This window comes from Eucyclogobius newberryi, unplaced genomic scaffold, assembly GCF_026437365.1.
Source record: "Eucyclogobius newberryi isolate DKJ021-1_F unplaced genomic scaffold, fEucNew1.0.hap1 SCAF_103, whole genome shotgun sequence".
NCBI classification, from domain to species: domain Eukaryota; kingdom Metazoa; phylum Chordata; class Actinopteri; order Gobiiformes; family Gobiidae; genus Eucyclogobius; species Eucyclogobius newberryi.
The window spans coordinates 263,132-283,725 of NW_027315728.1; the positions used below are offsets into that span (position 1 = coordinate 263,132).

A 20,594-nucleotide genomic window follows, 5' to 3' on the forward strand; every position below is an offset into this window, starting at 1 on the left:
GGAAAAAGTCTCGTGATTTGTATGTTGCTTGTCGTTCAGCCAATAAGACCATGGACCTGAAATCCACAATACGGGATTTTGGAGGCTATTGTCCTGTGCATTATAATTATGGGGTTTTGTACACCTAATGGACTCAAATTGCTTCAAAATGTGTAACCATAGTTCTTTTTTGACCTACATCTTGTTGGTTCAGCATGAGTATGCAATTTTACTAGGTGCTGATTGCTGGACCATTATCTTAAAGACAAGAGAGTTACTTAAACATAGCGTTGACTTTGATTACTTGTGAAGTAACATAGTCTTGAAAGAGTTCCTTCTCAGCTATTTTTCCCCCCAAAAAAGAAATGACAATGTAGGATGGATTAAATAAAAGTGCTGCTCGATTAAATGGAAGGTGGAACTGGGAGCTCGCGCTGAAACTCAGCTTCCATCATCTATATCGGCATCACTTGAGAATAAACCTAAACTTTGCTGACTAGCTTGGTTAATCCTGATTAGAAAAGCCATCAGTGCAAATAAACACATTCTAGCAGAGGATGGTTTCGATCCATCGACCTCTGGGTTATGGGCCCAGCACACTTCCGCTGCGCCACTCTGCTGAGTGCTCTCCTTCGATGGGACTTGAACCTAAAATACCTGGTTTAGGGGGCCAGTGCATTATACCTACGGGGCTATATACATCTAAATGACTCAAATTGCTTCAAAATGTGTTATCTAGATTCAAAGGTAATGCAGAACTGGGATCTTGCACAGAAGCACTGTGCTCTAATCAAATCAAATCAATTTATTTTTGTAAGGCCCAAAATCACAACAACATTTGCCTCTGAGGGCCACAGGGAGAAATGAATCAACAATGTCTGTGGTGGCGATGAAGTCAGACAATGTCTGTGGTGGCGAGGGAGTCAGACAATGTCTGTGGTGGCGAGGGACGATGTCCCAGGGTCCTCTGTCCTTAGACTCTCCTTCTCGGCCAGGAAAAACTACAAGAAAAACCTCTTTGGGAAAAAAGCGTAGAAACCTGGAGGAGTTCCAGTGAAGGAGAGATCCGACTCTCACAGACGGACAGACGGACACGAGGGAGACTGGAGCTGGACCCACTCTTCAGGCAGATGAGGGACCGACTGAGGCAAACTGGACCCACTCTTCAGGCAGATGAGGGACCGACTGAGGCGAACTGGACCCACTCTTCAGGCAGATGAGGGACCGACTGAGGCGAACTGGACCCACTCTTCAGGCAGATGAGGGACCGACTGAGGCGAACTGGACCCACTCTTCAGGCAGATGAGGGACCGTTGGAGGCGAGCTGGACCCACTCGTCAGGCAGATGAGGGACCGTCGGGGGCAAGCTGGACCCACCCCTCAGGCAGATGAGGGACCGTCCACACAGGGCAGGGACCACTTCACCAGGGGAGGGGCATCTGGGTCCACAGGTCCTCAGGAGTGAGAGAAAGAAAAAGAAGGCGGTGAACAGTTTGCAAGTGGAATCAAAAAATAAATATTGTTTGATAGCATAAGTAGTCAGAAGAAGAAGAGGATAGTGCTCAAGCTGTCATACTTCCCCCAGCATAGTTACTCCTAGGGCAGCGTAGCTGAAGCTGTGGGTTTATGTTTCTGTTCCTAACTAGTCTGACCATAAGCGATTTCGAAGAGGAATGTTTTAAGCCTGGACTTAAATGAAGAGACTGTGTCAGCATATTTAACATGGGTCGGGAGCTGATTCCATAACACAGGAGCTTGGGAGCTAAACGCTCTACCTCCTACTGTGCTTTTAGAGACTCTTGGCACCACCAGAAGGCCGGCATTCTGAGAGCGAAGAGCTCTGTTTGGATGATATGGTTCTAGAGCATCTTTGAGGTAGGATGGGGCCATGTCATTTATGGCTTTGTAGGTCAAGAGTAGAATTTTGAATTTGATTCTAAACTCGACAGGGAGCCAGTGAAGAGACTTCAGCACTGGCGTAATGTGCTCTCTTCTTTTTGTTCCTGTTAGTAATCTTGCTGCTGCATTTTGAACCAGTTGAAAGCTTTTTATGGAGCTTTTAGGACACGCTGCAAGCAGGGAGTTACAGTAGTCTAATCTAGTCGTTACAAATGCATGGATACGTTTTTCGGCATCACTTTTAGGCAGGATTCTTCTGATTTTGGCTATGTTGCGCAAATGGAAATAAGCTGTTTTACAAGCTTGATTTATATGAGCTTTAAATGAGAGCTCCTGGTCAAATAAGACTCCAAGGTTTCTTACAGTAGAACTGAAGGCTACACTGACATTGTCCAGTGTGACTATCTGCTCAGATAGAGCATCTCGTAGATGCTTAGGGCCAAGCACAATGACCTCGGTTTTTTTCAGGGTTAAGAAGCAGGTAGTTTAGTGTCATCCAGGTTTTTATCTCCTTCACACAAGTACTAAGTCTGTCTACTTGATCGCTCTGATCAGGTTTCATTGATAAATACAGCTGAGTGTCGTCTGCATAGCAGTGGAAGTTAATGTCATGCTTTCTGATAATGTTGCCTAATGGCAGCATATAAAGAGTAAACAGAATTGGACCGAGTACCGAACCCTGTGGCACACCGTAAATTACTTTAGAGCTTGGTGAGGAGCTCTGGTTTACATTAACAAATTGGAACCTATCAGATAGATAGGATTTAAACCAGCTGAGGGCTGTTCCTCCAACACCTACATCACATTCTAACCTCTGCAGTAGAATGTTGTGGTCGATGGTGTCAAACGCTGCGCTGAGGTCCAACAGAACCAGGACTGAGACCAGTCCATCGTCAGCGGCTAATAACAAATCATTTGTGACTTTAACCAGTGCAGTTTCAGTGCTGTGGTGGGCTCTGAACCCTGACTGAAAAACTTCAAATAAGTTATTGTCCTGCAGGTGGCGACAAAGCTGTTTTACTACAACGTTTTCAAGGATTTTAGAGACGAAGGGAAGATTTGAAATAGGTCTGTAGTTTACCAATAGGTCGGGATCTAGATTAGGCTTTTTCAGAAGAGGTTTAATGACTGCATGTTTGAAGGACTGTGGAACATAGCCACTTTCGAGTGAAGTATTTATTATAGTAAGGATAGGGTCTATAATTAGGGGGAGAATGTCTTTGAGGAGTCTGCTTGGAATGGGGTCTAGGACACAAGTTGAGCTTTTAGAAGACATAATGGCTGAAGTTATCTCTGTTTGATCAACAGCTGTGAACCTTTCTAAGTTTACAGGTGGATTTATATGGGACGTTAGATTTACAGCTTGGGCTAGTTCAGGGCTAATAGCGGGCGTAATTTCATCTAATTTATCTCTGATTGTTTTTATTTTATTGTTAAAAAATAGGAGAAAATCATCAGAGCTAAGTGTAGCTGGGATTGAGGGCTCTACTGCACTGTGACAGTTTGTTAGCCTAGCTACAGTGCTGAAAAGGAATTTAGTGTTACTTTTGTTGACTTCTATTAGATTTGAATAATATCTGGTTTGGGCCTTACGCAGAGCCTGCTTATAGGACAGCAGGCAACTTTTCCATGCTTTTAGGGATTCTTCGGTGCGAGAGCGATGAAATAATCCCTCTAACTTTCTAACTCTTTGTTTATGTGAACGCAGTTCTTGGTTGTACCATGGGGAGGCGCGCTTTGGCCTAATGACCTTCTGTTTTAACGGCGCGACAACGTCAAGAGCAGACTTCAGAGAATTCATGGTCAAGTCGACAAATTGATCACTTAAACTGGGACTAAAGCTGTTCTCAGCAGGATCACATGACATGTCACTGAATATTGGCTCTATTATTTCTTTGAATTTTGAGATAGATTTTTCAGATATTGTCCTTTTCATTGTAACTTTATTTTGTGGGACTGGATGATCTTTAAGAATAAACTGAAAGGTAATAAGGAAATGGTCTGACAATATAGGGTTTTGAGGGAGGACAATGAGGTCACTAATCTCTGTTCCATACGTTAGGATAAGATCCAGAGTGTTCTTGTGAGTGTGAGTCGGTTTATTTACATTCTGAGTGAAACCAATGCTGTCTAACAAGGCGCTGAAGGCATTACTGAGAGCGTCATCACTCATGTTCACGTGGATATTAAAGTCTCCAACTATAACTATTTTATCCCAGGCTAACACTAAGTTTGATATAAAGTCAGAAAACTCTGTTAAAAACTCTGAGTAGGGACCAGGAGGTCGGTAGATAACTATGAACAAAACTCCTTTTTGGTTTTTCATATTTGGACATGTGATCGACAGCATAAGGCTTTCAAATGAGTGAAATGCATTGTTAGTTTTAGGGCTCATGAGTAGGCTTGAGTGGGAGATCACTGCCACACCACCACCTCGGCCTGTGCTCCTGGCGGTCTGAAAGTTAACATGGGTGGGTGGGGTGGACTCATTTAGTCTGACGTAGTCGTCTTGTTGAAGCCACGTTTCAGTTAGAGCTAGAAGATCTATATTATAGTCACTAATTAATTCATTAACTAAGAGCGATTTGGAGGAAATTGCTCTAATGTTTAGCAGTCCACATTTTACGTGTTTATTCATTTGTATATTTGTGTCATTTGTGATTGTTATTTTCCTTAAGTTATTTGGTCTGACGCCTGAAATATTTTTTCTGAGATGTGACTTTTTGGCATTATTTGTACGAGGGACACGAGGGACACACACAGTCTCTATCTGTCTTGAATCTGAACACTTCACATGTAACAGAACGGGCGAGAGTTCAGCGACAGAGGAGCGTCTTGAACTGCTGCTCTGCACCTGCACCTGGGGCTCATCCCTGGATGGTCACTTAACACGACTGAGACTATCGGTCAAGTTCCGAACTAATAGGGATGTACCCTCCGAAGTCGGATGGATGCCATCCCTGCGTATGAGCCCGGGCTTTCCCCAAAACGCACTCCAGTTATCAATAAAGACAACGTTGTTTTGAGGGCACCATCTGGATAACCAGTTGTTGAATGCTGAGAGACGGCTGTACAATTCAGCATTGATCCGATTGGGCAGGGGACCAGAAAATATTACGGTGTCTGACATCGACTTCGCAAGGTCACACACCGCGGCTACTTGAACTTTGAGCACCTCTGATTGTCTCCGCCGGGCGTCGTTACCGCCTGCGTGAACCACGACTCGCCGGAAACGGGTCCTACTCTGCTTTAAGATCCTAAGGTTTCCTTCGATGTCACCCATTCTGGCCCCCGGGTAACACCTAACGCTAGCAGCTGGCAGCTTCACGTCTCTGACAATAGAACTCCCGATTACAAGAGTTTCTCTCGTGTGTTCAGCGGGCGTGTGATCGCTGAGGGGAGAAAACCTATTATAGACGTGAAGCTCACGGCGCTCTGAGGTTCGGCGTTTAGCGCCTTGTCCCCTCCGAACTGTCACAAATTGGTCCTTATTCTGTTCCTGGTCTAGTCCCGGCTGCACGGGAGACGCTGAGGGGCTGAGCTCGGCCTTACTGCTACTGCTAATGCTAATGCTACGCCCTGTAGCGCGATCCGGTAGCCCTCGCGCTAAAACCGAACTATAACTGGACTTAAGCTCCTCTAAACAGCGGATCCGCGCTTCTAACTCCGTAACCCTGGCCTCCAAAACTACCACTACACTGCACTTCACGCACCTATCAGAGAAGGAGCCAGGGTTCTGACTCGACATATGACAGCTCAAACAGGTAAAGGTAGATCCAGCCATGACGCTAGCGGCTAGGCTAGTTCAGGCTGGAGCTAGAGAGTGAGGAGGGCTTTTTAATCCACGAAATACAGAAAAATGAGCGGTTTGAGGCTCCGGATTGTTTGCGGAGAAATCAAACGCTCACTTTCGTGTATATGATGCGTAAATAGTGTGTATAATTCGTGGATTAATCGGTAAAAGGCTCTAAGAACGAACAGCTCTGAAAACGCGACACACTCACCGGAAATGACGTCCAACTTCCTGTCTCTATCTGGCTCTACCACTGAGCTACATCCCCATCTACTGCCTGTCATGATTTTTTTCCAAGCAAGGTTTGGACCTTTCCCTTTGTGCCATGAACAGACTACTGAATGGCGCTGCAGGGGACTGAACCCAGGATTTCCTACATGCCCTTGATCTGAAAGAAATGCTGAGAAATGAAACATGCTGGTTTATAAAATGGAACGAAAGCTTGAAAGTTGTGCTCCCAAACAGACGTTGCTGACAGGATTCAATTCCAGTTGACAGAAATCCTAACCACTAGAGCATATGGGAAATGTAAGAATCAAGTGTAAAAGATTGAAGTGTAACATAAGCCTCATGGATGTTGGAGAGGTTAAGGAACAGTGCTCAGTTGGGGCACCAGCTTTTAAGCAAGCATTTTTACTATCTAAAAGTGCTTGGTTCTGCATGTAATGGAAAGAAGCCCACTCTACGTGCAACAAATCTCGTGATTTGTATTTTGCTTTTGCTAAATAGAAGTATTTCTTGATATTGAATACAGTTCATTTTGCTCTCAAATTTGAGATATTGTTTTGTTTCAAACAAAGCATTTGACTGAGTGCATGAAAACATTTTGGGTAAGAAGCACTATCTGGCCATTCTGAGTTTGTGTTGGATCCCTACTAGATATTCTGGCCGAGTGGTCTAAGGGGCTAGATTTAGGTTCGTGTCCCTGTGAAGGGATGCATTCAAATCCAACAACTGTTAGACTGCATGGAAAAGCTAAAGGTCGATTACTAGATATTAAAGCTGCGCCCAAATGCGTGATATTTTTCTATGCCTCGCTGGACACCAATTAAAGGTTTTTACACTTGCTTTCACAACATGTCCTGTGCGTAATGTGGATACAAGTCTTCCAAGAGCAGGATATTCCCATACCGGGAGTTGAACCCGGGCCACCTGGGTGAGAACCAGGAATCCTAACCGCTAGACCATATGGGAAGGATAACAAAGCAGCTGATTGAATTATAAAGTAGACCTCAGTGATGTTTGAGAGTTGAGGAACAGTCCAAACAGTGCATATTTGGGGAATCAGCTTGTTAGCAAGCATTTTTAATCCAATCTAAAAGTGTTTGATTCTGCATGTAATTGAAAGAAGCCCATTCTAAATGGAAAAAGTCTCGTGATTTGTATGTTGCTTGTCGTTCAGCCAATAAGACCATGGACCTGAAATCCACAATACGGGATTTTGGAGGCTATTGTCCTATGCATTATAATTATGGGGTTTTGTACACCTAATGGACTCAAATTGCTTCAAAATGTGTAACCATAGTTCTTTTTTGACCTACATCTTGTTGGTTCAGCATGAGTATGCAATTTTACTAGGTGCTGATTGCTGGACCATTATCTTAAAGACAAGAGAGTTACTTAAACATAGCGTTGACTTTGATTACTTGTGAAGTAACATAGTCTTGAAAGAGTTCCTTCTCAGCTATTTTTCCCCCCAAAAAAGAAATGACAATGTAGGATGGATTAAATAAAAGTGCTGCTCGATTAAATGGAAGGTGGAACTGGGAGCTCGCGCTGAAACTCAGCTTCCATCATCTATATCGGCATCAGTTGAGAATAAACCTACACTTTGCTGACTAGCTTGGTTAATCCTGATTAGAAAAGCCATCAGTGCAAAGTAACACATTCTAGCAGAGGATGGTTTCGATCCATCGACCTCTGGGTTATGGGCCCAGCACGCTTCCGCTGCGCCACTCTGCTGAGTGCTCTCTTTCGATGGGACTTGAACCTAAAATACCTGGTTTAGGGGGCCAGTGCATTATACCTACGGGGCTATATACATCTAAATGACTCAAATTGCTTCAAAATGTGTTATCTAGATTCAAAGGTAATGCAGAACTGGGATCTTGCACAGAAGCACTGTGCTCTACCACTGAGCTACATCCCCATCTACTGCCTGTCATGATTTTTTTTCCAAGCAAGGTTTGGACCTTTCCCTTTGTGCCATGAACAGACTACTGAATGGCGCTGCAGGGGACTGAACCCAGGATTTCCTACATGCCCTTGATCTGAAAGAAATGCTGAGAAATGAAACATGCTGGTTTATAAAATGGAACGAAAGCTTGAAAGTTGTGCTCCAAAACAGACGTTGCTGACAGGATTCAATTCCAGTTGACAGAAATCCTAACCACTAGAGCATATGGGAAATGTAAGAATCAAGTGTAAAAGATTGAAGTGTAACATAAGCCTCATGGATGTTGGAGAGGTTAAGGAACAGTGCTCAGTTGGGGCACCAGCTTTTAAGCAAGCATTTTTACTATCTAAAAGTGCTTGGTTCTGCATGTAATGGAAAGAAGCCCACTCTACGTGCAACAAATCTCGTGATTTGTATTTTGCTTTTGCTAAATAGAAGTATTTCTTGATATTGAATACAGTTCATTTTGCTCTCAAATTTGAGATATTGTTTTGTTTCAAACAAAGCATTTGACTGAGTGCATGAAAACATTTTGGGTAAGAAGCACTATCTGGCCATTCTGAGTTTGTGTTGGATCCCTACTAGATATTCTGGCCGAGTGGTCTAAGGGGCTAGATTTAGGTTCGTGTCCCTGTGAAGGGATGCATTCAAATCCAACAACTGTTAGACTGCATGGAAAAGCTAAACGTCGATTACTAGATATTAAAGCTGCGCCCAAATGCGTGATATTTTTCTATGCCTCGCTGGACACCAATTAAAGGTTTTTACACTTGTTTTCACAACATGTCCTGTGCGTAATGTGGATACAAGTCTTCCAAGAGCAGCATATTCCCATACCGGGAGTTGAACCCGGGCCACCTGGGTGAGAACCAGGAATCCTAACCGCTAGACCATATGGGAAGGATTACAAAGTAACTGATTGAATTATAAAGTAGACCTCAGTGATGTTTGAGAGTTGAGGAACAGTCCAAACAGTGCATATTTGGGGAATCAGCTTGTTAGCAAGCATTTTTAATCCAATCTAAAAGTGTTTGATTCTGCATGTAATTGAAAGAAGCCCATTCTAAATGGAAAAAGTCTCGTGATTTGTATATTGCTTGTCATTCAGCCAATAAGACCATGGACCTGAAATCCACAATACGGGATTTTGGAGGCTATTGTCCTGTGCATTATAATTATGGGGTTTTGTACACCTAATAGACTCAAATTACTTCAAAATGTGTAACCATAGTCCTTTTTTGACCTACATCTTGTTGGTTCAGCATGAGTATGCAATTTTACTAGGTGCTGATTGCTGGACCATTATCTTAAAGACAAGAGAGTTACTTAAACATAGCGTTGACTTTGATTACTTGTGAAGTAACATAGTCTTGAAAGAGTTCCTTCTCAGCTATTTTTCCCCCCAAAAAAGAAATGACAATGTAGGATGGATTAAATAGAAGGTGGAACTGGGAGCTCGCGCTGAAACTCAGCTTCCATCATCTATATCGGCATCAGTTGAGAATAAACCTACACTTTGCTGACTAGCTTGGTTAATCCTGATTAGAAAAGCCATCAGTGCAAAGTAGCACATTCTAGCAGAGGATGGTTTCGATCCATCGACCTCTGGGTTATGGGTACAGCACGCTTCCGCTGCGCCACTCTGCTGAGTGCTCTCCTTCGATGGGACTTGAACCTAAAATACCTGGTTTAGGGGGCCAGTGCATTATACCTACGGGGCTATATACATCTAAATGACTCAAATTGCTTCAAAATGTGTTATCTAGATTCAAAGGTAATGCAGAACTGGGATCTTGCACAGAAGCACTGTGCTCTACCACTGAGCTACATCCCCATCTACTGCCTGTCATGATTTTTTTCCAAGCAAGGTTTGGACCTTTCCCTTTGTGCCATGAACAGACTACTGAATGGCGCTGCAGGGGACTGAACCCAGGATTTCCTACATGCCCTTGATCTGAAAGAAATGCTGAGAAATGAAACATGCTGGTTTATAAAATGGAACGAAAGCTTGAAAGTTGTGCTCCAAAACAGACGTTGCTGACAGGATTCAATTCCAGTTGACAGAAATCCTAACCACTAGAGCATATGGGAAATGTAAGAATCAAGTGTAAAAGATTGAAGTGTAACATAAGCCTCATGGATGTTGGAGAGGTTAAGGAACAGTGCTCAGTTGGGGCACCAGCTTTTAAGCAAGCATTTTTACTATCTAAAAGTGCTTGGTTCTGCATGTAATGGAAAGAAGCCCACTCTACGTGCAACAAATCTCGTGATTTGTATTTTGCTTTTGCTAAATAGAATTATTTCTTGATATTGAATACAGTTCATTTTGCTCTCAAATTTGAGATATTGTTTTGTTTCAAACAAAGCATTTGACTGAGTGCATGAAAACATTTTGGGTAAGAAGCACTATCTGGCCATTCTGAGTTTGTGTTGGATCCCTACTAGATATTCTGGCCGAGTGGTCTAAGGGGCTAGATTTAGGTTCGTGTCCCTGTGAAGGGATATATTCAAATCCAACAACTGTTAGACTGCATGGAAAAGCTAAACGTTGATTACTAGATATTAAAGCTGCGCCCAAATGCGTGATATTTTTCTATGCCTCGCTGGACACCAATTAAAGGTTTTTACACTTGTTTTCACAACATGTCCTGTGCGTAATGTGGATACAAGTCTTCCAAGAGCAGGATATTCCCATACCGGGAGTTGAACCCGGGTTACCTGGGTGAGAACCAGGAATCCTAACCGCTAGACCATATGGGAAGGATTACAAAGCAACTGATTGAATTATAAAGTAGACCTCAGTGATGTTTGAGAGTTGAGGAACAGTCCAAACAGTGCATATTTGGGGAATCAGCTTGTTAGCAAGCATTTTTAATCAAATCTAAAAGTGTTTGATTCTGCATGTAATTGAAAGAAGCCCATTCTAAATGGAACAAGTCTCGTGATTTGTATATTGCTTGTCATTCAGCCAATAAGACCATGGACCTGAAATCCACAATACGGGATTTTGGAGGCTATTGTCCTGTGCATTATAATTATGGGGTTTTGTACACCTAATAGACTCAAATTGCTTCAAAATGTGTAACCATAGTCCTTTTTTGACCTACATCTTGTTGGTTCAGCATGAGTATGCAATTTTACTAGGTGCTGATTCCTGGACCATTATCTTAAAGACAAGAGAGTTACTTAAACATAGCGTTGACTTTGATTACTTGTGAAGTAACATAGTCTTGAAAGAGTTCCTTCTCAGCTATTTTTCCCCCCAAAAAAGAAATGGCAATGTAGGATGGATTAAATAAAAGTGCTGCTCGATTAAATGGAAGGTGGAACTGGGAGCTCGCGCTGAAACTCAGCTTCCATCATCTATATCGGCATCACTTGAGAATAAACCTACACTTTGCTGACTAGCTTGGTTAATCCTGATCAGAAAAGCCATCAGTGCAAAGTAACACATTCTAGCAGAGGATGGTTTCGATCCATCGACCTCTGGGTTATGGGCACAGCACGCTTCCGCTGCGCCACTCTGCTGAGTGCTCTCCTTCGATGGGACTTGAACCTAAAATACCTGGTTTAGGGGGCCAGTGCATTATACCTACGGGGCTATATACATCTAAATGACTCAAATTGCTTCAAAATGTGTTATCTAGATTCAAAGGTAATGCAGAACTGGGATCTTGCACAGAAGCACTGTGCTCTACCACTGAGCTACATCCCCATCTACTGCCTGTCATGATTTTTTTCCAAGCAAGGTTTGGACCTTTCCCTTTGTGCCATGAACAGACTACTGAATGGCGCTGCAGGGGACTGAACCCAGGATTTCCTACATGCCCTTGATCTGAAAGAAATGCTGAGAAATGAAACATGCTGGTTTATAAAATGGAACGAAAGCTTGAAAGTTGTGCTCCCAAACAGACGTTGCTGACAGGATTCAATTCCAGTTGACAGAAATCCTAACCACTAGAGCATATGGGAAATGTAAGAATCAAGTGTAAAAGATTGAAGTGTAACATAAGCCTCATGGATGTTGGAGAGGTTAAGGAACAGTGCTCAGTTGGGGCACCAGCTTTTAAGCAAGCATTTTTACTATCTAAAAGTGCTTGGTTCTGCATGTAATGGAAAGAAGCCCACTCTACGTGCAACAAATCTCGTGATTTGTATTTTGCTTTTGCTAAATAGAAGTATTTCTTGATATTGAATACAGTTCATTTTGCTCTCAAATTTGAGATATTGTTTTGTTTCAAACAAAGCATTTGACTGAGTGCATGAAAACATTTTGGGTAAGAAGCACTATCTGGCCATTCTGAGTTTGTGTTGGATCCCTACTAGATATTCTGGCCGAGTGGTCTAAGGGGCTAGATTTAGGTTCGTGTCCCTGTGAAGGGATATATTCAAATCCAACAACTGTTAGACTGCATGGAAAAGCTAAACGTCGATTACTAGATATTAAAGCTGCGCCCAAATGCGTGATATTTTTCTATGCCTCGCTGGACACCAATTAAAGGTTTTTACACTTGTTTTCACAACATGTCCTGTGCGTAATGTGGATACAAGTCTTCCAAGAGCAGGATATTCCCATACCGGGAGTTGAACCCGGGCCACCTGGGTGAAAACCAGGAATCCTAACCACTAGACCATATGGGAAGGATTACAAAGCAACTGATTGAATTATAAAGTAGACCTCAGTGAGGTTTGAGAGTTGAGGAACAGTCCAAACAGTGCATATTTGGGGAATCAGCTTGTTAGCAAGCATTTTTAATCCAATCTAAAAGTGTTTGATTCTGCATGTAATTGAAAGAAGCCCATTCTAAATGGAAAAAGTCTCGTGATTTGTATGTTGCTTGTCGTTCAGCCAAACAAGACCATGGACCTGAAATCCACAATACGGGATTTTGGAGGCTATTGTCCTGTGCATTATAATTATGGGGTTTTGTACACCTAATAGACTCAAATTGCTTCAAAATGTGTAACCATAGTCCTTTTTTGACCTACATCTTGTTGGTTCAGCATGAGTATGCAATTTTACTAGGTGCTGATTGCTGGACCATTATCTTAGGACAAGAGAGTTACTTAAACATAGCGTTGACTTTGATTACTTGTGAAGTAACATAGTCTTGAAAGAGTTCCTTCTCAGCTATTTTTCCCCCCAAAAAAGAAATGACAATGTAGGATGGATTAAATAAAAATGCTGCTCGATTAAATGGAAGGTGGAACTGGGAGCTCGCGCTGAAACTCAGCTTCCATCATCTATATCGGCATCAGTTGAGAATAAACCTACACTTTGCTGACTAGCTTGGTTAATCCTGATTAGAAAAGCCATCTGTGCAAAGTAACACATTCTAGCAGAGGATGGTTTCGATCCATCGACCTCTGGGTTATGGGCACAGCACGCTTCCGCTGCGCCACTCTGCTGAGTGCTCTCCTTCGATGGGACTTGAACCTAAAATACCTGGTTTAGGGGGCCAGTGCATTATACCTACGGGGCTATATACATCTAAATGACTCAAATTGCTTCAAAATGTGTTATCTAGATTCAAAGGTAATGCAGAACTGGGATCTTGCACAGAAGCACTGTGCTCTACCACTGAGCTACATCCCCATCTACTGCCTGTCATGATTTTTTTCCAAGCAAGGTTTGGACCTTTCCCTTTGTGCCATGAACAGACTACTGAATGGCGCTGCAGGGGACTGAACCCAGGATTTCCTACATGCCCTTGATCTGAAAGAAATGCTGAGAAATGAAACATGCTGGTTTATAAAATGGAACGAAAGCTTGAAAGTTGTGCTCCCAAACAGACGTTGCTGACAGGATTCAATTCCAGTTGACAGAAATCCTAACCACTAGAGCATATGGGAAATGTAAGAATCAAGTGTAAAAGATTGAAGTGTAACATAAGCCTCATGGATGTTGGAGAGGTTAAGGAACAGTGCTCAGTTGGGGCACCAGCTTTTAAGCAAGCATTTTTACTATCTAAAAGTGCTTGGTTCTGCATGTAATGGAAAGAAGCCCACTCTACGTGCAACAAATCTCGTGATTTGTATTTTGCTTTTGCTAAATAGAAGTATTTCTTGATATTGAATACAGTTCATTTTGCTCTCAAATTTGAGATATTGTTTTGTTTCAAACAAAGCATTTGACTGAGTGCATGAAAACATTTTGGGTAAGAAGCACTATCTGGCCATTCTGAGTTTGTGTTGGATCCCTACTAGATATTCTGGCCGAGTGGTCTAAGGGGCTAGATTTAGGTTCGTGTCCCTGTGAAGGGATATATTCAAATCCAACAACTGTTAGACTGCATGGAAAAGCTAAACGTCGATTACTAGATATTAAAGCTGCGCCCAAATGCGTGATATTTTTCTATGCCTCGCTGGACACCAATTAAAGGTTTTTACACTTGTTTTCACAACATGTCCTGTGCGTAATGTGGATACAAGTCTTCCAAGAGCAGGATATTCCCATACCGGGAGTTGAACCCGGGCCACCTGGGTGAAAACCAGGAATCCTAACCACTAGACCATATGGGAAGGATTACAAAGCAACTGATTGAATTATAAAGTAGACCTCAGTGAGGTTTGAGAGTTGAGGAACAGTCCAAACAGTGCATATTTGGGGAATCAGCTTGTTAGCAAGCATTTTTAATCCAATCTAAAAGTGTTTGATTCTGCATGTAATTGAAAGAAGCCCATTCTAAATGGAAAAAGTCTCGTGATTTGTATGTTGCTTGTCGTTCAGCCAAACAAGACCATGGACCTGAAATCCACAATACGGGATTTTGGAGGCTATTGTCCTGTGCATTATAATTATGGGGTTTTGTACACCTAATAGACTCAAATTGCTTCAAAATGTGTAACCATAGTCCTTTTTTGACCTACATCTTGTTGGTTCAGCATGAGTATGCAATTTTACTAGGTGCTGATTGCTGGACCATTATCTTAGGACAAGAGAGTTACTTAAACATAGCGTTGACTTTGATTACTTGTGAAGTAACATAGTCTTGAAAGAGTTCCTTCTCAGCTATTTTTCCCCCCAAAAAAGAAATGACAATGTAGGATGGATTAAATAAAAATGCTGCTCGATTAAATGGAAGGTGGAACTGGGAGCTCGCGCTGAAACTCAGCTTCCATCATCTATATCGGCATCAGTTGAGAATAAACCTACACTTTGCTGACTAGCTTGGTTAATCCTGATTAGAAAAGCCATCAGTGCAAAGTAACACATTCTAGCAGAGGATGGTTTCGATCCATCGACCTCTGGGTTATGGGCACAGCACGCTTCCGCTGCGCCACTCTGCTGAGTGCTCTCCTTCGATGGGACTTGAACCTAAAATACCTGGTTTAGGGGGCCAGTGCATTATACCTACGGGGCTATATACATCTAAATGACTCAAATTGCTTCAAAATGTGTTATCTAGATTCAAAGGTAATGCAGAACTGGGATCTTGCACAGAAGCACTGTGCTCTACCACTGAGCTACATCCCCATCTACTGCCTGTCATGATTTTTTTCCAAGCAAGGTTTGGACCTTTCCCTTTGTGCCATGAACAGACTACTGAATGGCGCTGCAGGGGACTGAACCCAGGATTTCCTACATGCCCTTGATCTGAAAGAAATGCTGAGAAATGAAACATGCTGGTTTATAAAATGGAACGAAAGCTTGAAAGTTGTGCTCCAAAACAGACGTTGCTGACAGGATTCAATTCCAGTTGACAGAAATCCTAACCACTAGAGCATATGGGAAATGTAAGAATCAAGTGTAAAAGATTGAAGTGTAACATAAGCCTCATGGATGTTGGAGAGGTTAAGGAACAGTGCTCAGTTGGGGCACCAGCTTTTAAGCAAGCATTTTTACTATCTAAAAGTGCTTGGTTCTGCATGTAATGGAAAGAAGCCCACTCTACGTGCAACAAATCTCGTGATTTGTATTTTGCTTTTGCTAAATAGAAGTATTTCTTGATATTGAATACAGTTCATTTTGCTCTCAAATTTGAGATATTGTTTTGTTTCAAACAAAGCATTTGACTGAGTGCATGAAAACATTTTGGGTAAGAAGCACTATCTGGCCATTCTGAGTTTGTGTTGGATCCCTACTAGATATTCTGGCCGAGTTGTCTAAGGGGCTAGATTTAGGTTTGTGTCCCTGTGAAGGGATATATTCAAATCCAACAACTGTTAGACTGCATGGAAAAGCTAAACGTCGATTACTAGATATTAAAGCTGCGCCCAAATGCGTGATATTTTTCTATGCCTCGCTGGACACCAATTAAAGGTTTTTACACTTGTTTTCACAAAATGTCCTGTGCGTAATGTGGATACAAGTCTTCCAAGAGCAGGATATTCCCAAACCAGGAGTTGAACCCCGGCCACCTGGGTGAGAATCAGGAATCCTAACCGCTAGACCATATGGGAAGGATTACAAAGCAACTGATTGAATTATAAAGTAGACCTCAGTGATGTTTGAGAGTTGAGGAACAGTCCAAACAGTGCATATTTGGGGAATCAGCTTGTTAGCAAGCATTTTTAATCCAATCTAAAAGTGTTTGATTCTGCATGTAATTGAAAGAAGCCCATTCTAAATGGAACAAGTCTCGTTATTTGTATATTGCTTGTCATTCAGCCAATAAGACCATGGACCTGAAATCCACAATACGGGATTTTGGAGGCTATTGTCCTGTGCATTATAATTATGGGGTTTTGTACACCTAATAGACTCAAATTGCTTCAAAATGTGTAACCATAGTCCTTTTTTGACCTACATCTTGTTGGTTCAGCATGAGTATGCAATTTTACTAGGTGCTGATTGCTGGACCATTATCTTAAAGACAAGAGAGTTACTTAAACATAGCGTTGACTTTGATTACTTGTGAAGTAACATAGTCTTGAAAGAGTTCCTTCTCAGCTATTTTTCCCCCCAAAAAAGAAATGACAATGTAGGATGGATTAAATAGAAGGTGGAACTGGGAGCTCGCGCTGAAACTCAGCTTCCATCATCTATATCGGCATCAGTTGAGAATAAACCTACACTTTGCTGACTAGCTTGGTTAATCCTGATTAGAAAAGCCATCAGTGAAAAGTAACACATTCTAGCAGAGGATGGTTTCAATCCATCGTCCTCTGGGTTATGGGCCCAGCACGCTTCCGCTGCGCCACTCTGCTGAATGCTCTCCTTCGATGGGACTTGAACCTAAAATACCTGGTTTAGGGGGCCAGTGCATTATACCTACGGGGCTATATACATCTAAATGACTCAAATTGCTTCAAAATGTGTTATCTAGATTCAAAGGTAATGCAGAACTGGGATCTTGCACAGAAGCACTGTGCTCTACCACTGAGCTACATCCCCATCTACTGCCTGTCATGATTTTTTTCCAAGCAAGGTTTGGAGACAACACCTTTCCCTTTGTGCCATGAACAGACTACTGAATGGCGCTGCAGGGGACTGAACCCAGGATTTCCTACATGCCCTTGATCTGAAAGAAATGCTGAGAAATGAAACATGCTGGTTTATAAAATGGAACGAAAGCTTGAAAGTTGTGCTCCCAAACAGACGTTGCTGACAGGATTCAATTCCAGTTGACAGAAATCCTAACCACTAGAGCATATGGGAAATGTAAGAATCAAGTGTAAAAGATTGAAGTGTAACATAAGCCTCATGGATGTTGGAGAGGTTAAGGAACAGTGCTCAGTTGGGGCACCAGCTTTTAAGCAAGCATTTTTACTATCTAAAAGTGCTTGGTTCTGCATGTAATGGAAAGAAGCCCACTCTACGTGCAACAAATCTCGTGATTTGTATTTTGCTTTTGCTAAATAGAAGTATTTCTTGATATTGAATACAGTTCATTTTGCTCTCAAATTTGAGATATTGTTTTGTTTCAAACAAAGCATTTGACTGAGTGCATGAAAACATTTTGGGTAAGAAGCACTATCTGGCCATTCTGAGTTTGTGTTGGATCCCTACTAGATATTCTGGCCGAGTGGTCTAAGGGGCTAGATTTAGGTTCGTGTCCCTGTGAAGGGATATATTCAAATCCAACAACTGTTAGACTGCATGGAAAAGCTAAACGTCGATTACTAGATATTAAAGCTGCGCCCAAATGCGTGATATTTTTCTATGCCTCGCTGGACACCAATTAAAGGTTTTTACACTTGTTTTCACAACATGTCCTGTGCGTAATGTGGATACAAGTCTTCCAAGAGCAGGATATTCCCATACCGGGAGTTGAACCCGGGCCACCTGGGTGAAAACCAGGAATCCTAACCACTAGACCATATGGGAAGGATTACAAAGCAACTGATTGAATTATAAAGTAGACCTCTGTGAGGTTTGAGAGTTGAGGAACAGTCCAAACAGTGCATATTTGGGGAATCAGCTTGTTAGCAAGCATTTTTAATCCAATCTAAAAGTGTTTGATTCTGCATGTAATTGAAAGAAGCCCATTCTAAATGGAAAAAGTCTCGTGATTTGTATGTTGCTTGTCGTTCAGCCAAACAAGACCATGGACCTGAAATCCACAATACGGGATTTTGGAGGCTATTGTCCTGTGCATTATAATTATGGGGTTTTGTACACCTAATAGACTCAAATTGCTTCAAAATGTGTAACCATAGTCCTTTTTTGACCTACATCTTGTTGGTTCAGCATGAGTATGCAATTTTACTAGGTGCTGATTGCTGGACCATTATCTTAAAGACAAGAGAGTTACTTAAACATAGCGTTGACTTTGATTACTTGTGAAGTAACATAGTCTTGAAAGAGTTCCTTCTCAGCTATTTTTCCCCCCAAAAAAGAAATGACAATGTAGGATGGATTAAATAAAAATGCTGCTCGATTAAATGGAAGGTGGAACTGGGAGCTCGCGCTGAAACTCAGCTTCCATCATCTATATCGGCATCAGTTGAGAATAAACCTACACTTTGCTGACTAGCTTGGTTAATCCTGATTAGAAAAGCCATCAGTGCAAAGTAACACATTCTAGCAGAGGATGGTTTCGATCCATCGACCTCTGGGTTATGGGCACAGCACGCTTCCGCTGCGCCACTCTGCTGAGTGCTCTCCTTCGATGGGACTTGAACCTAAAATACCTGGTTTAGGGGGCCAGTGCATTATACCTACGGGGCTATATACATCTAAATGACTCAAATTGCTTCAAAATGTGTTATCTAGATTCAAAGGTAATGCAGAACTGGGATCTTGCACAGAAGCACTGTGCTCTACCACTGAGCTACATCCCCATCTACTGCCTGTCATGATTTTTTTCCAAGCAAGGTTTGGACCTTTCCCTTTGTGCCATGAACAGACTACTGAATGGCGCTGCAGGGGACTGAACCCAGGATTTCCTACATGCCCTTGATCTGAAAGAAATGCTGAGAAATGAAACATGCTGGTTTATAAAATGGAACGAAAGCTTGAAAGTTGTGCTCCAAAACAGACGTTGCTGACAGGATTCAATTCCAGTTGACAGAAATCCTAACCACTAGAGCATATGGGAAATGTAAGAATCAAGTGTAAAAGATTGAAGTGTAACATAAGCCTCATGGATGTTGGAGAGGTTAAGGAACAGTGCTCAGTTGGGGCACCAGCTTTTAAGCAAGCATTTGTACTATCTAAAAGTGCTTGGTTCTGCATGTAATGGAAAGAAGCCCACTCTACGTGCAACAAATCTCGTGATTTGTATTTTGCTTTTGCTAAATAGAAGTATTTCTTGATATTGAATACAGTTCATTTTGCTCTCAAATTTGAGATATTGTTTTGTTTCAAACAAAGCATTTGACTGAGTGCATGAAAACATTTTGGGTAAGAAGCACTATCTGGCCATTCTGAGTTTGTGTTGGATCCCTACTAGATATTCTGGCCGAGTGGTCTAAGGGGCTAGATTTAGGTTCGTGTCCCTGTGAAGGGATATATTCAAATCCAACAACTGTTAGACTGCATGGAAAAGCTAAACGTCGATTACTAGATATTAAAGCTGCGCCCAAATGCGTGATATTTTTCTATGCCTCGCTGGACACCAATTAAAGGTTTTTACACTTGTTTTCACAACATGTCCTGTGCGTAATGTGGATACAAGTCTTCCAAGAGCAGCATATTCCCATACCGGGAGTTGAACCCGGGCCACCTGGGTGAGAACCAGGAATCCTAACCACTAGACCATATGGGAAGGATTACAAAGCAACTGATTGAATTATAAAGTAGACCTCAGTGAGGTTTGAGAGTTGAGGAACAGTCCAAACAGTGCATATTTGGGGAATCAGCTTGTTAGCAAGCATTTTTAATCCAATCTAAAAGTGTTTGATTCTGCATGTAATTGAAAGAAGCCCATTCTAAATGGAAAAAGTCTCGTGATTTGTATGTTGCTTGTCGTTCAGCCAAACAAGACCATGGACCTGAAATCCACAATACGGGATTTTGGAGGCTATTGTCCTGTGCATTATAATTATGGGGTTTTGTACACCTAATAGACTCAAATTGCTTCAAAATGTGTAACCATAGTCCTTTTTTGACCTACATCTTGTTGGTTCAGCATGAGTATGCAATTTTACTAGGTGCTGATTGCTGGACCATTATCTTAAAGACAAGAGAGTTACTTAAACATAGCGTTGACTTTGATTACTTGTGAAGTAACATAGTCTTGAAAGAGTTCCTTCTCAGCTATTTTTCCCCCCAAAAAAGAAATGACAATGTAGGATGGATTAAATAGAAGGTGGAACTGGGAGCTCGCGCTGAAACTCAGCTTCCATCATCTATATCGGCAT

The 20,594-nt window shown here is 42.0% G+C and overlaps 8 non-coding genes across 8 annotated transcripts; all 8 read right to left on the reverse strand.

Moving 5' to 3' along the window:
• Positions 1 to 6,793: 6,793 nt before the first annotated feature.
• Positions 6,794 to 6,865, reverse strand: trnae-cuc (transfer RNA glutamic acid (anticodon CUC)). Its single transcript has one exon. It is a non-coding gene; the product is annotated as a tRNA-Glu (tRNA).
• A 696-nt stretch (positions 6,866 to 7,561) lies between these two features.
• trnam-cau (transfer RNA methionine (anticodon CAU)) lies at positions 7,562 to 7,633 on the reverse strand. The gene has a single exon. It is a non-coding gene; the product is annotated as a tRNA-Met (tRNA).
• Positions 7,634 to 8,675: 1,042 nt separating this feature from the next.
• trnae-cuc (transfer RNA glutamic acid (anticodon CUC)) lies at positions 8,676 to 8,747 on the reverse strand. The gene has a single exon. It is a non-coding gene; the product is annotated as a tRNA-Glu (tRNA).
• Positions 8,748 to 10,535: 1,788 nt separating this feature from the next.
• On the reverse strand, positions 10,536 to 10,607 carry trnae-cuc (transfer RNA glutamic acid (anticodon CUC)). The gene has a single exon. It is a non-coding gene; the product is annotated as a tRNA-Glu (tRNA).
• A 1,809-nt stretch (positions 10,608 to 12,416) lies between these two features.
• trnae-uuc (transfer RNA glutamic acid (anticodon UUC)) lies at positions 12,417 to 12,488 on the reverse strand. Its single transcript has one exon. It is a non-coding gene; the product is annotated as a tRNA-Glu (tRNA).
• Positions 12,489 to 14,297: 1,809 nt separating this feature from the next.
• trnae-uuc (transfer RNA glutamic acid (anticodon UUC)) lies at positions 14,298 to 14,369 on the reverse strand. The gene has a single exon. It is a non-coding gene; the product is annotated as a tRNA-Glu (tRNA).
• Positions 14,370 to 18,045: 3,676 nt separating this feature from the next.
• trnae-uuc (transfer RNA glutamic acid (anticodon UUC)) lies at positions 18,046 to 18,117 on the reverse strand. Its single transcript has one exon. It is a non-coding gene; the product is annotated as a tRNA-Glu (tRNA).
• A 1,810-nt stretch (positions 18,118 to 19,927) lies between these two features.
• Positions 19,928 to 19,999, reverse strand: trnae-cuc (transfer RNA glutamic acid (anticodon CUC)). The gene has a single exon. It is a non-coding gene; the product is annotated as a tRNA-Glu (tRNA).
• Between the last annotated feature and the right edge of the window lie 595 nt (positions 20,000 to 20,594).